The following is a 15,277-nucleotide window of genomic DNA, read 5'->3' as shown; positions in this document are numbered from 1 at the left end:
CTTAGCTTCCTCTGCGTTGGTAATCTCATTCAGGAAAATCCAAAATCCAAAATCGTTGTAATTGCAAAAGGAAGTCAACGTAACTCCATGGGCTGAGATTACTAGAGCTTTCACACTTAAAGGGTTGTGGTAGTATGCATATAGACACGCGACAGACAGGCATATTCCTAGCAACCACTTGGGTAGAACCCCGAAGCATCGGACTCCCTCCCTAGACATAACAACCCTTCTTCATATATATATTCGATCTTGGCCATAAATCTCTACCAGCGGGCGCTAAGAAACGGTTTGTGACAAGAAATTCTACTACGTATGACGAAAAGTGAAAGCAGACAACTATTGCGCCTTGTATTACTTCCCATCAAATCATCTACTGAATTTGATTCTTGCATTAATTTAATACAGCATTACAGCTCTTGCCTTGATGACAACATTTAATATGTTTGATCATCCCTGATGGAACACTATTTGAAAGATACTACATATAACAAATTACATGTCACATGATACTCCTTTACACATTGCTTATGATTTTTATAGTCATTAGACTCTTCTCAGCCAGTTTAATTCAGTCACAATTTCCCTCAGCTGCATCTACTCTTACGTCTCTGACTTTACCACCTCACTTGTGGCTTTCCGGTGTAAGTACTCTACTCATTTTCACCCCCGCATATACGCTACATGTCCAGATTATCCGAGGATGTACGTAACTTCGAAAATCTCCGAGATTGGTCTACAGTTATGGATTACGAGAAAATATAACCCATTGCAGGATTTCACATAGTAACTTTTTACACACCCGGTACTACAAGTTTCTATGACGTGATGGTAGGATGGAAGTTTCATGTGCGTGGGCGCCATGCGTGAAATTCTGGATCTTCTCAACCAGATGCTGATAATAACACTTCTTTAGCCTGAGTTCAAATCCACAGGAAGATCTTTCTAAAATTCTTCTTCAGTAAGCCTGTATGAACGATTAACTAAGCTACAAGTTCACGATCTTGTCTTAAGAACTTGTGAGTTCCTGTTGAACTTGCGAAACACCTTGTGACCACTCTTTTGTCGAAAATCATTAGGAACATCGTACCAAGGACGACAAGATACTGGAACGCGTATCACACATCGAAGATGACAAATTATAATATTTTAGTTGGAAAATCTGAAGGAAGAGACAGTTTGGAAGATCTAGGACTAAATGGAAGGGCGGGAGTATTGACCCACACCTATACGATGACAGTCGTACTTCTGGACATATCGGAACAATCACTCCTACATCTAGGACCGATATGTACATCTGATAAAATTTAAGAAAAGACAACACCTCGCCCAAAATTGAAAAAACAAATGGCATGAAACATCACCAAAATGGAATCATATTTGAGTTTTAAGTTCGTAAATCTTTTACACCTGATGATGGTTTTATAAAAACTGAAACATGTTGTGTAAAGGATGTTCCAAAATGTAAATCGATCAATCGATATGGAACATCAATGATATTTTATTATCTTAATTATAAGAAATTTTAAATATTGTGATAAGACGGATTAAAATAAATAATTGTTAGAATATTCACAATATGACGCAATTACACTATCTTAGGAAGGGCGGTATTCAAATGGCTCTTAAAGAAACAGGCTGTAGGGATGAAGGCTGGATTCGTCTGGTTCAGGACAGCCTGAAGAAAGCTCTTGTGAACACGATATCTTAGCTTCTGAAGAGCTTTGGTCGATGAAGTGAGTTTAATTGGTAATGAATAGTTTATCTTGCACGCCTGCGGTGCGAATAATAATTTAATTCACCTGTTAACTTGAAGTGTAAACTCACAACATTAAATTTAACTGAAATAGCTTCCTAGCGTAGGAAATTAAAATCGGACATATTATTTAAATTCATTATCCATTAATCATCTTATATTCGACGCTGTATAGTCCGAGCTAATGACAGCGTCGTTAAACAAGCCGTAAATAAATAAATAAACATAGATATTCTGCAGGTGTTTTCACCTGAAAATTTTCAACCAAAAATTTACAAACATCTGAATATTAAGATATTATAAACAGAACAACAGAAAAAATGCATGCGAGGTTCAGATAAATCTGAGATTTCTCTCCATACATAAGTAGACTAAGTACTTGAAATCGTTTCAGGAGCTGCTACTAGAAAATTTTGTGTTGTAAATGGTACGAATCTGATTTGTTGTCATTCACAGAGACCTGAGTCGAAACGAATCTACGAGAAGAATCTTCGTGAAAGAAATTTCATTAAGACTGTCTGCTCACTGACGAGACACCGCCTCCATAATCTTCCGCAGTTGGCACTGTCCCAACTAAATCTAAATTTCGACAGATCGCATAAGGAAAACGAGTTCAATGACCACAACACGTAAATAAAATGACCAAACTCACAATCAGCAATTTTTGCATTCATATGTAATTTGGGTTGTACTTATCTACGGTTTACTTAAAGGTACAATTTTCCTTTTGAGGACAAAATGGTTTTTATTAATAAAGAAGTAGCTAGAAAGAAGAATTTTAAATTGTACTTATATCGTTCAATTGAGAATTATAGGAAAATATTTGCATTAAGTTACATGTAAATGGCAGAATAACATTTGTAAAATATAAGTGGACATATGAAAGGTAAGAGAAGTCAGAATAAAGTTCTTGTAGCAACGGAACAGCGACGTCACAGATTGTTTTATGACGCTGTGTTCCTCAAAATCCAGGCGTCAGACGGGCAAAGTGTTCCACATAGCGAACTCATCTCAGTGAATGCAGTGAATGACTGAATGAACAATTTATTTACCGACGCTCTCAGAAGCTCAGATTATACAGAGACGTCTGATGAGATGATTAATTAATAAAGAATTGGAAGAAATGTGGAACGAAAGAAAGAATTAAAATCGGTAAGAATCTGGTAACTGTAGCTTACGTTTAAATCGCAGTAACTTCGCTAGAACATTAAAAATTTCCCGACAATGTCATCAGATTCTACGATTTTTTTAAATATCGTAATTTATCCATTAATCTTACCTATTTTCCTTAAATCCGCTGTTGGAAGATTCTTCAGTAAATATCCAAGCGAAAATATAGCAGCCACACTGACACAGATTCAGAGATTACACTATACGAGTTTCAAAGATCTTCATCTGCAGTAGCTCTCTGGGGGGGGGGGCTAGGTGATTTTACCACCAGTTGTGTTGACAATACAGTTCTCACTCTCTCATAGCACGTGTATCCATGAGCAACGTCTACATAATCCATGGTCTTACTTAGCGAAAACGCACAGACTTCATCTCATTCTCATCGATTTATTAAATATTTCGGAACAAGGGACCAAAGTTCAAAATGTCACGCGGAACGAAATATAAATCGTTTTGACAAACTACACTCGGCCTTTTTTATACAAACTTTTACGATCATTCAGGCAAGAGTAAAATATTAACACAATTTTAATTTTTGTATCTCGCTGTAAATATGTATCACTACAAAATATTAGACCACACACTTATCATATTATAATAAGTACATTGTTCCGGATTTAACTACCTTATGTAAGGATATTAACATAAAATATTATTCTGGTAACTATATCAGAACTTACATAAACAAAGTCTGTAAACGGTAAAATCTCTGTCGATTGCAATAAACTACTTTTTACGATAACAAATCATTTACCGTCTTCTGGTTTACAAAAATGTAAATTAAAAGTATCTGCTTTGTACAAAATTATTTTCATAAGCTGATAGTCACCAAATAATGAAAACTTTTTCAGATATGTCACTGACAGAAAAACTATTTTCTGATTCTCTGATCACATCTGACGAAGGGAAAACACATCCGTAGCTTTGAACACTCACAAAGTTGAAGGTCACGATGCATAACAGCACTGTGTTTGTCAGCACACGAAACGTTTTGCGGCATATAAATACAATTAAAAGTCGTCCGACAATTTACAGAAACCACTTCAAGTGCGTAACTGTCTTTCTACAAAATTCCCACACCTTTATTTTTACTCGGGCAAAGGCCTGATAACATCTCAAAAGTTCTAAAATAACATTCGAAAAGACAACAAGCACTTATTAACAGAAGATAAATATATATATAAAATTATACGAAGTTGTAATATTCACAGATAATTACACTAAAGTCAATGAAAATAGACGTTCGTACTTTTTACAGAAGGATAAGATGGTTCCTATGACGTCACTGAACTGGTCACATCTTTAAACACATCCGCAGTATAAAAACAAGTCACTTTCTATTACAACGTAAGATCAGCTTGCATAAATGCACTGTACGTCGACATGAGATAAAACACCAGACAATGAAACAATAAAGCGAATTGGTTTTAATGTTGCACGTGTTTAAAACAGGCGGTGATTAAAATAAAGTTGACGAGACGCCACAGAAACTTTAAGGATTGCACCGTTGAGGAGTTTTGGGCATGCGTGAGGAGGTCTTCAAGAGCATCTTGTGTGGACCGAATTAGAACTTTCCCCCTGCCCCCTTCCCCTCAAAGGCAAACAGAGTGTGGAGGAGAGAGACACGCCAGGTATTAGGGCGTGCGTCGTTCTGAAAGACACTCCTCACGCCTTTGCTAGGGAGGAAAGGCTCCATCACACACGAGGTTTATTAGACTTATTAACAAGAAGCCATATTGTTTCTTATAAAATAAATATTTTAATGTGATTGTCTGCCTTTATCCATGAATAAGGTGTTTGATGGCACACTACAAATACAGACATTGGCATCGTCACGGCAACGTATGTTTGAACGACACGTGCTTTACATGCATTATATTAATCGTAATTGTTTATACACTGAGGATGTGCCGCTGCACAGTCCTCGGATGAGGAAAAGTAGGACAAAGACGAAAGATTCAGAGACTGCGCTGACAGAGGACCGAGTGGTTAGCATTCCTGATTTGTTTCCCTTATATCCTGTCTTCGAATATTTCCCCGAATATCGACCTGAGATTTTCGCAGTTTTGCTCAGCCCCTCCAGTAAAATGCCGCTATAATAATTATATTTGGATTGTGTTAATGTGACTCAGTATAGGGACTATTAGGGTCTAAAAAATGGCTAGCTTCTCAATAACGATTTTCTACGCGGTTAGTAAAAATTTAAAGTTAACTTTAAAATTTCTCTTCTTACGTTTTCCGATCTTGAATGCCCTAAATAGATTTTATTCCCTCAAAGTTTGAGTCGAAGTTTTAGGCCCACGCAACACAAAAAGTCGAATTATGTGGAATTCGATTCTTTTTAGCAGTAAAACACAGGCCTAAGACGCTGACAGTCAGCTTTTTATTTTTTTTCTAATGAGATGTCTCGGTAACAACTCCTGTTTACTTCTCGTCTTTTAACTTCATAACATTTTATTTTCCTTTCCTTTCATCAATTTATTTTTCATCATCTTCCTCCTAACTTATTACTCCCCTATCCCACCCAGTCAGATACAAGGCAGATGAGTGACAGATACGATTCGATGTCTATATTTAATATGGACCTGCACGACGTTTCGGTAGTTAAGTTCAGTAGTTTCAAGCGAGTGATCGTCATTTGCTATCAGAGTCTATTACTTGCATATTTTAGATATTAGTGACAGCCGTTTGGGATCGAGCTTATATATCTATTATTATCATCATCTGTGGCTCTACATTCTTTGAAGGTCCTAGGCCTCCTCACACATGGGAGGTTACTTGTTCTATTTAGACATTTGGTAGGACTCCTTGGACGAATGGCAAGGCCTCTACCTACACAGGACAGTACAACACAAAAAGACGTGGACAGACATCCATGTCTTAAGTGGGATTCGAACCCATATTATATGTCTCTGATGTGCTAGCCAATGTCTAGTATGGAAGCAGTAAGTACCTCCGAAACGTCGGGCCATATATACCAAAGTATATGGCGCAACAACCCAGAGGACAGCCTTCCTCATACTCTTTAATTTGTGTTGCTTATTTCCGTCTTATTCAACGGCGCTCTCTGCTGCTGCAACCTCAGTCAGGACAGCCGGTCTCCGGGCGCAAGATTTGAATCCGGGACTTCTCGAATACAAGTCTGGAGTGTTACCCACTAGGTCTCGACGTCCCCATCATACATTCTATTCCCTTAAGGCCCATTTTAATATTATCCTCCCATATAAGTCTCGGTCTCGCGAGTGTCTTCTTCCTTTCCAGACTACAGTTTTGTTTCCCCCCCCCCCTCGCTCGTCTCATTTTAGGAACACTATATTATAAAGAACAAAAGACAGTCAATATGCGTTTCTTTATTTTTCGAGGGGGGCGTCAGGGCACGCGTAAGGTAACCTCTGTTTTACACAAGTTAATTATTTGCAATAATAAACAACCCTTGTATTTACCCTGTTGTGGGAGGGGGTGATGAAAGGTCTAACATGTAGGTCTATGAAGAAAGAGATGATTTACAGATTATTTTTGCTTGAGGCAGACAAAAAGAAGGGAAAGTTGTTCCTGAAGGGGAGATGGATTCTTTTTGTGGTGGTATTTGTTTCCCGGGAAATATATGTTTATATTTGAGGCAGAAGTCTCAACATGTGTTAACGTAGGTATCTCCACAATTCTGGGTGAGAGGGGCTTCGAAATAAATTTAAAACTATGTCCTCTAGGAACAGAAATATAGTCCACATCGCAGCCAAACTGAAAACAGACACACGACACGTAAAAACCTACAAATTAACATAGACCTACACATAATAAGACATTTAACTATCAAAATTATCGCCATGGAACGTAATCCTTCTTCATAATCTGACAGTTGCTCAGCTGGTTGGGAAATTAACCGAGATTTCATATCGTATTCACAGGAATCCACCACTGATTCCTGAGCCAGATGAATCTAGTTCACACCCTTCTACCTTATTTATTTAAAATCCATTTTATTAATATCTTTCTATCTATGACTAGGTCTTCTAAGTTGTCTTATCCCTTCAGGTTTTCCGGTTAAAATTCTATGACCTCGGTATACATTTGTCATCGGAAGGAGAGACGCAAACAAACAAAGGAGGCAAGACGTAAAGTTGCTCAGAAAGTAGTTTGTGTTTAAGAACTGCGAACAAACAAAAATACGATGTTCACTTTCCGTACCGGTCCGAAGCTTCACCACACAGCCTCGTCTACACTGGGCGAGCTAGCCTCTCCAATTACGCGAATCTTCAAGGTCACGTTCTTCACGGATGATGGCCACTAGGCGTCTACCTCAACCCTGCCTTCCTCCTTAACTCCTTAAGAAATCCTCATTTCTAAATTTATTAACGACATATTCATTCAGAAAAAAGTAAGTACATGTTAGTATCTTAGGGTAGCTAATAAGTCCTTTGAAAGGGTTACAAAGTTCAAATATCTGGGAACAACAATAACAAATTAAAATGACACTCATGAGGAAGTTAGGAGGAGACTAAATTCTGGAAATGCTTGCTACTTCTCAGTTCAAACTATTTTGTCTTCCCGTCTGTTTTCTAAGAACCTGAAAATTAAAGTATACAAAACAATAATCTTGCCTGTTGTTTTGTATGGGTGCGAAACATGGTCTCTCACTCCGATGGAGGAACACAGATTGCAGGTGTTTGAGAATCGGGTGTTGAGGAGGATATTTGGGCCTAAGAGGGAAGACGATGGGGCGTGGAGAAAACTGCATAATGATGAGCTTAAAAATCTGTACTCTTCCCCCAGTATTGTGAGGGTGATTAAGTCGAGAAGAATGAGATGGGCGGGTCATGTAGCGCGCATGGATGGGACAAGAGGTGTGCACCGGGTACTGGTTGGGAAACCTGAGGGGAAGAGACCGCTGGGGAGACCTAGACGTAGATGGGAGGATAATGTCAGGCGGGATCTATGGGAGATAGGAGTTGAAGGAGACTGGATTTTGTTGGCCCAGGACAGGGTCCGGTGGAGTACTTTGGTTAATTCGGTGATGAACCTTCGGATTCGGTAAGCCATCTAGTAAGTTAGTTATTAACGACGTATTCAACTCATTCCATATGTATACGAACGGTTCTCTTGCAAAGGACTCCAATATCAGCGTTAAAACTTCTTTTGCAGGAGGAATTTAATTTGGTAATTATTATTTACTGATTCATTTTTAATGCTTCCAATTTATTTCAAGTAAAAAAAAAAAAAAACTTCAGGTCCCACCGAGATTTGAACTCGGATCGCTGGATTCAGAGTCCAGAGTGCTAACCATTACACCATGGGACCAACAAGTAGAGGGTGTAAAATACCCTCTGAAGACACTACATGCGCAACTATTAGGACCCATTGCAGGTACAACAAATGGAATAATAAACTACACAGCACAAATTAATTAACGCTCTTGTTGGTTAATAACAATGAAAAATACAGATTTACAGTTCTGGGGTATAAATTGTTTTCTTTAGTATTACAGCAACATATTATTTTTAATTAGCATACCCAATCACAGCTGACAACTAGAATAAGGATATGACATTTTAGATGTTGGCTTTGTGGGAATAGGCATACGTTGATTTCAATTTCTCTTTCCACTTACGAAGTCCATTCCTCGAAACACACGTTCGGAACATGCTATCAATACAAATCATTCAAATTTACGTAACGAAGGTGCAGAATAAGCATAATCTAACACTGTTCTAAATGGTTGTATATAACTGTACATGAATCAACATATTATTTAAACTCTCTTGTAAATGTTTTTTAAAACTAACCAATTATAGTGTAGCGGCAACATAAACCTTATTTACATTGCGTCAAGACGATAACATAACCTAACCAACCCGTAATTCAGACGTCGGTTCGTTAGCCTATAATATCTTATTAACGAGAAGTAAATAACTTACATGTCTTCCGGAATCTCCTATGGACGTGCAGTTGTTTATGTTTTCAAAATTAACACAAAATCACACAATAGTTTCAGTCACACGCTTAGAAGACACAAACACAAGACACTAATTCACTTCTTTCCCGTGAGTAAATTTCATAATGGCGCTGCATCACAGAGCAATAAGTAAACAAATGCCGGTCGTTAGCCTATAATATCTTATTAACGAGAAGTAAATAATTTACATTTCTTCCCGAATCTCCGATGAATATGCAGTTGCTTATATTTTCAAAATTAACACAAAATCACATAATAGTTTCACTCACGCTAAGAAGACACAAACACAAGACACTAATTCCCTTCATTCCCGTGAGTAAATTTCATAATGGCGCTGCATCCCAGAGCAGTAAGTAAACAGTCATACTATGTCATGGCCTTCCTAAACCAGCTCGCACCGGAAAAAAAGTGGTAATTCATAGTTTTCTCACTTGGCGCGCAAATCATTGTTCACGTGTGCATGTAGCTAGCATTGACTAGCAGTATTAAAGTACTTTTTATTAAAAACACGCAGTTTTAATTTAAGTAATGTAAATTTATACTAATAAAAGTAGTTATTGATTTAAATGTGAATACAAACTATATATTAAGAGGGAATACTGAACCCACCACAGCCTGTCAGATCAGAAATTTACAATCTTCCTTCGAAGTAATAAACCTTGTTTCAGCTACACGAAACTAACTCTGTGATGTAGATCGCTCAACAGCTTAAGAAATCCCCAGTGGCATGTCAGGTAAACTAAATCATAAAAATTGAAAATCACCATAAAACCGTCAGTTATTTTAGAAGTGAAAATTTTTATCTACACGAAAATGTTCATTTATTCTAAAAAGACTAACAAAAATGCCATCCACTGATCGTTTTACGAACTTCCCACTGTTGTAGAAAAATAATTTTTTGAATGCTGTAGTTTCGATCCGCTGATTATCGATGATTTATAAATTGGTTTCCGTTGTAAAAGCGTATAAAATATTTACAATAAAGTTTATGATAAAATATGAAACAATTAATATCCGTTGCGAATGAGGGAAGAATGTAAGTAGACACGTTTGGTGGTCAAACAAGCGAGAAACGAATTTGCGATGTTCCGTAACGCGGTGGCGCGGTTTGATACAACAAGGGACTATGAGATTGTAGTTCCAGGGACAAACAAGTAGAACCTTAACATAAACCTATAAAACAACCTCATAATTATACGTAGCGCCTAATTTAACATCAAACAACTTCGATTTTTTCCATAGAATGTATTTATAAGTTTCGTGTGATTCCCGGAATAATCAGAGACTATTTCCCTAAACAGCCCTAACGGCCTGATCTTTGTAATGGTAAAGTGCTGTGTTTTCTTTGCGGTACGAACTGAATTCGTAAAACTTAAGTATGAATTAGGTGTAGGAGGAAGGTAAAAATAGTTTCGATGCTATAAATATTTCCAATGTATCTACAAAGTTTAATTTAGGCTTCCAAGTTAAATGTAGTAATGAATGACTAAGGTATGGAAACATAAACTTATAAATTACAAAGTTATGTTTGCTTAACGCATATTTGCTTAGAGCCTGGCTGTGTTCGAACAGTTTATTACATAAACACAACTCTTAACGCTTCATTTACCTGGCAAGTAGATTTTTAAAAGTCACTGGTATGCAGCTTACTTCCAGAATCCCACCTTTATGTATCGATTATGATTGGTTTCTAACTTTAATTCTGTGATAAAATATTCTCAAAGTTTATTGATGATAACATGAGCAGACTTTGAGATTATATATCTGTATTAAAATATATCCGATATTATAATTGTATTACACCTAACCTATCTTAAAGATTCACATGATGGCGTATTGCAATTTCAGGCTACATTTAGTTCAGCTCAAATACTTAACTACATTCAATTTCACGACCGGAAACAAGGACAATGACACGTGATGAGATCAGTGGCTACGATTTAATGTTATGCAAGTTTGTCTTTGTGTTCACACAGGTCTTTGAAATTTATTTTTAAAATTACATTTTGGGAATATCAGGTTTTTTCTACCGATGAATATGTTGAATGACGTTGCTTAAGGCCCCAGGGCCACAGGGACCCAATATAGACCGGTTTCTAGGGAACGGCATGCCCCATAAGTTCCCTTCACAAGATCAGAAGCAGAAGACGTAACATGTCTGCCACATATCTGACGAAAGGAAACTTACCTCATCAGTTAGTACGACCCTCCAAAGAAATTCAAAGATTGTACATGAAAGAAGACCACAAACGCCTTCACATCATTTCCTTCCTGACACGATCACCGAATATGATGGCGTCATATACTTCTAAGTAATCGCTGCATTAAAGTATATAAGATCTATCCGTGAGGATATTGTTAATCTTGGTCCGGAATAAAGTGCTGTACCTCTGAAGTAACCTGCTCAGGGGTCATCTTACAAGACAGCCCACACTTTGTCCTCCGTGCCGCCCCCATGCAGACGGTAACGCCGTGGGAAACCGTAAGTCTCAGAGTAGCGGAAATAAACTCGACCAGATACTATAATTTTACCAGATTGCTCTTCTTATTGGCAAAGCCACTCCCACGGTGGACACGCGGACAGTCCAGTGACAGGGACAGTCAATCAGTACCTTATGTCAGACACGCAGACTTCACAAGACTTAAAAATCCAAGGATCCCTCACAATTGTCAGTGGTCTGCAGCAGACTGGGCCAACACCAAATATTTCAAAATTGCCATCTTCTGGTTTGTAACACAATCCAGAAGACAGCCGTCTTCGTACTGACAGCCGTAAAAACCTCAAATCTACCACATATTTGAACATTATATAAGAGATTAAGAAATAAAATCATATTTCTTGTGTTTAGAAAAAGTAATGGTGAAAAATCCCGTTTGTCTGCCCATCTGCAAGTAACAACATCGATACTGTATCACCTGAATGTCTATTCATCTGTTTAAGACATGGAACGTCATACTTATCGCGCTATAATCTTTTAAGGCGCTGAACTGTTAACCCCACACCCAATACAAAAGCATTTAAACTCAGTCCGTACCTCAAAGAGAACACGCTATGGCTTCTTACAAATGTCGATTGGTTAATGCTGTTTTTAGAAATGATCGATACTTATTCTTGAGAACACACACTCTTTTAGGAAAAAATACAGTACTACGGAAGGTTTGAAGTCGGTGGCACTTGTAATTAACGCTATACTCGTTCTGATACTTAAACGAGTTCTGGGAATAACTTATGACGTCTACTTTCCATTCCTCCAAATAAATTAAATGTATAATAATTTATACAACTTCAGTAACCTGTTCCAATGCATACTGACCACTAATACAGACTCCCCCCCCCCGCCCGCCCCTCAAATAAACGTGAATTCAAACGACGGAAGTTCGAAGTATAGTGTACTGAACACATATTAACTGAATTTCTTTGAGTTTACGCAAAAAAAAAGGATATTCCCGGTTTCATTTTATACAAATTTCGATTGCATATTTATTAACGTTCGTCTGGGGAAACGAAAAGTACGTATGTAGAAAAACTTAAGCGTTAAGTTGGTATTTAACAAAAAAAAAAATTTAAGGCTTGGGAACATTTGAAAATTTCTCTCCATCTGGCAGATAGGTTTGTGGAGGTATTTATGAAAATTACGAGGAGGAGAGGAAATTCATTAAATAGTTAAGAATTGTGTAAGGTGTAAAGAAAAAATAGGTGAAGTTTTTTGTTGAAACTGTGAGCCAGTTATCACCTGTCAGCCTGACTTCTGGGGCAATCACCAGCATCCGGTGCGACCACGGAAGTAGGGCGATTCAACCCTTAAAAAAATCATCCCTCCCGATACGCAACCCAGGAACTGCAACAGGAAGGAATGATCGCTCTCACAGGTGTCAAAAGTCACTGTTCGAATTCTCTGATAGGGTGGAAATGTGGCCTAAGTCCCCCACGTCTGTCGGGCGTAATATTTAAAGATGTCGGACACGGTGGTTATCATCTTCAACTGTATCGACCTTTCTGAAGATGAAACATTTAGAATTTGCATTCCGATGATACTCGGTTGAAATTTCACCTGGATTGTCATGACTAATATTTATCGTGGGATTTCTCAGTACCTCTTGACAAATGACAGACTACCTTCAAATAAATTGCTATCTCTCCTTCCCCATCCTTTACTTTTCACCACCAATGATCTTGCCCAATATCATATAAGACGAAAGTGAACATCGTTTTTAAATAGTCTACAAAGATAATTACCAAATCAGGTATTTAAGGCTTTGACCGGAATGTTCTTTTGTTAAATCTTATGTGGTACCGCCTGATTCGACTTCTAATGGTTAAGTGAAGTGTTTTCTTCGCGGTACGGTCTGGATTCATAAATAATATTCAGACGAGCTTCGGCTTCAAAGGGTTAACCAGCTGATTTTCGTAATGGTGAGGTGTAGTGTTTTCTTCGCGGTACGGACTGAATTCATAAATGTTATTCAGACGATCTTCGGCTTCAAAGGGTTAAAGGCCCAACACTGAATATGTTAGATCTGGAAGGACATAGTTCGCTCTTGCAAATTCGTAACGTCACATAAAAAAATCGTCTGCGCCCCAGCAACTCTAAACACACGGTGAGGTTTTTTTCGCCGATTGATTGCAAACTAATATTGCCCCATGACTCCGGAACGTGGGAAAGACAACCAAAGGAAAACACTTTTAAAATAACCAAAAAACAAATTCAGGATGTTTGGATAGGGGAAAAGAACGGGGCCCTCTAGGTCAGAAGCACGTGTTACCTCTGTACATCTTGAATGATGAATAAGACTAAACTTGATGTTCATTTAATGCAAGGCTAATCACAGACTCAGACATTAATTCTGCCTGTAATTACCACATACTCATAAAATCTAAGAAAAGTACATCTTAATGAGCTCTGCGTTTTGTACCATTCGTAAGACAATAATTTAAGTTATATTTCAGTTTCGAGCAAATACTGATGTAAACTTTTCCCTGTACTTAGTTTGTTGAGCTTCAAGCCTCGGCTACTTTATCCATGTTTTCCACTGGACAGAAGGGTTGGTGGGATCCAGAGACGGACCGAACATCGCATTGTACAAAGGAGCCGAGCAAATCTCACGAAACATCACCCCACAACGAAGAGAGAAATTTTATGAAAATCGTTTAGCAGAAGCTTACAGTTACTCAATAAATTTCTCACTTTTCATGGAACCCCAAGGTTCATTACCGAATTCACAAAAACCGGCAATGGTTCATACCCCGAGTCAGACGGGAGAATAATATTAAAATAGTCTGGGCCAGATTCGTCATAAGAGAATATCTGTAGTCGCTAAATCTTGTCACTTACCTGAATATAACCTCGGGACCTCCGGTTACGTAGCGAACAGGTTCTGAAGAATTGAGAAAATCAAGACAGGACGTTACATGACGGAAACACGAAGAAATCAGCGTAGCATGAGAAAGGAAGCGAAGTCTTTGCATTAAACAAAATTACATACATCGATTTAAAAGAGAGGAGGGCCTGTCATCTGGGTTGGTCGACCGTCGGCTTGTGGGGGAGGGGGGGGGGGGTCCCCAGGTTCTGTACCAGTCCGTGATGATTTCCTGCATCATGTGTGTCCTCAGACGTTTCCCACGCTGCAATCGTCCAAACGCAGATTTTTGACCACGAATAAATTACACGAGGATATATTCACCGCCTCCTTCTTTTAATCTGAGTCACTGTCTCATAAACAAAGACACTTAATTCGATACGCACTTTTTGGCGCTGGTAAAGGTCGCGGTTTTCAAAATACTTACCATCTGAAATAAAATAATACTGTGAGAGCTAATCGCTTGTGGTCGAAGTGGCCATGGTTACATGCACGAACAGATCATCATGAATTTTAAATAGCAGGGGGGGGGGGGGGTGCTTCTTTGTCTCCCAAGTACTGGGAGACCAGCCAAGTGTTGAGTCTGCGAAATATTTCGAAGTTTGCAGCCAAAATATAACATCGCCCAGGATATCAAAATTAACTAAGAGGGACACCGACATTAGAAATAATATCTAGGAGTTTTTCCAGTCAGATAACTTTCTTTAATGAAAATTATCTTTTGTTGTACACCCAGAAAAAATATGATTTGTTTTGAGCTGACCACTCTAAACTACATTCCCCATTGAATGCTCAAAAGAATCATTCAATAGTTCTAGACTTGTTTCATGAATGAAAACAGATTATTTTAAACATGATATGATACTTTTATTAAACAATTCAACATGTGATGATACACATTAAGAGAATTTATATCTTAATTGCATCATGCTTGTGTTCCTCAATACAATACTTTTATTTTCCGTCGTTACACAAGCTTATTGTTAAAATCATATAAAATTTCACATAAAATTGTTACATTTTAAAATTGACGACATGTTTCGATA

General features: G+C 37.9%; 1 protein-coding gene and 1 non-coding gene across 2 annotated transcripts in view; both read right to left on the bottom strand.

Moving 5' to 3' along the window:
* Delta (neurogenic locus protein delta) overlaps positions 1-4,396 on the bottom strand; it is a 159,178-nt gene extending 154,782 nt beyond the window's left edge. Inside the window, exon 1 of the mRNA XM_087347573.1 lies at positions 3,033-4,396. The gene's annotated coding sequence lies outside the window, so the exon portion shown is untranslated. The remainder of the gene's footprint in view (positions 1-3,032) is intronic.
* A 3,750-nt stretch (positions 4,397-8,146) lies between these two features.
* TRNAQ-CUG (transfer RNA glutamine (anticodon CUG)) lies at positions 8,147-8,218 on the bottom strand. The gene has a single exon. It is a non-coding gene; the product is annotated as a tRNA-Gln (tRNA).
* Positions 8,219-15,277: the final 7,059 nt, after the last annotated feature.

The sequence above is a fragment of the Zootermopsis nevadensis genome, unplaced genomic scaffold (assembly GCF_977971745.1).
Source record: "Zootermopsis nevadensis isolate Lab colony 2312 unplaced genomic scaffold, Znev_1.0 Znev_ptg000012l, whole genome shotgun sequence".
In the NCBI taxonomy this organism is placed as follows: domain Eukaryota; kingdom Metazoa; phylum Arthropoda; class Insecta; order Blattodea; family Termopsidae; genus Zootermopsis; species Zootermopsis nevadensis.
This window is presented reverse-complemented; position numbering and strand designations above follow the sequence as displayed.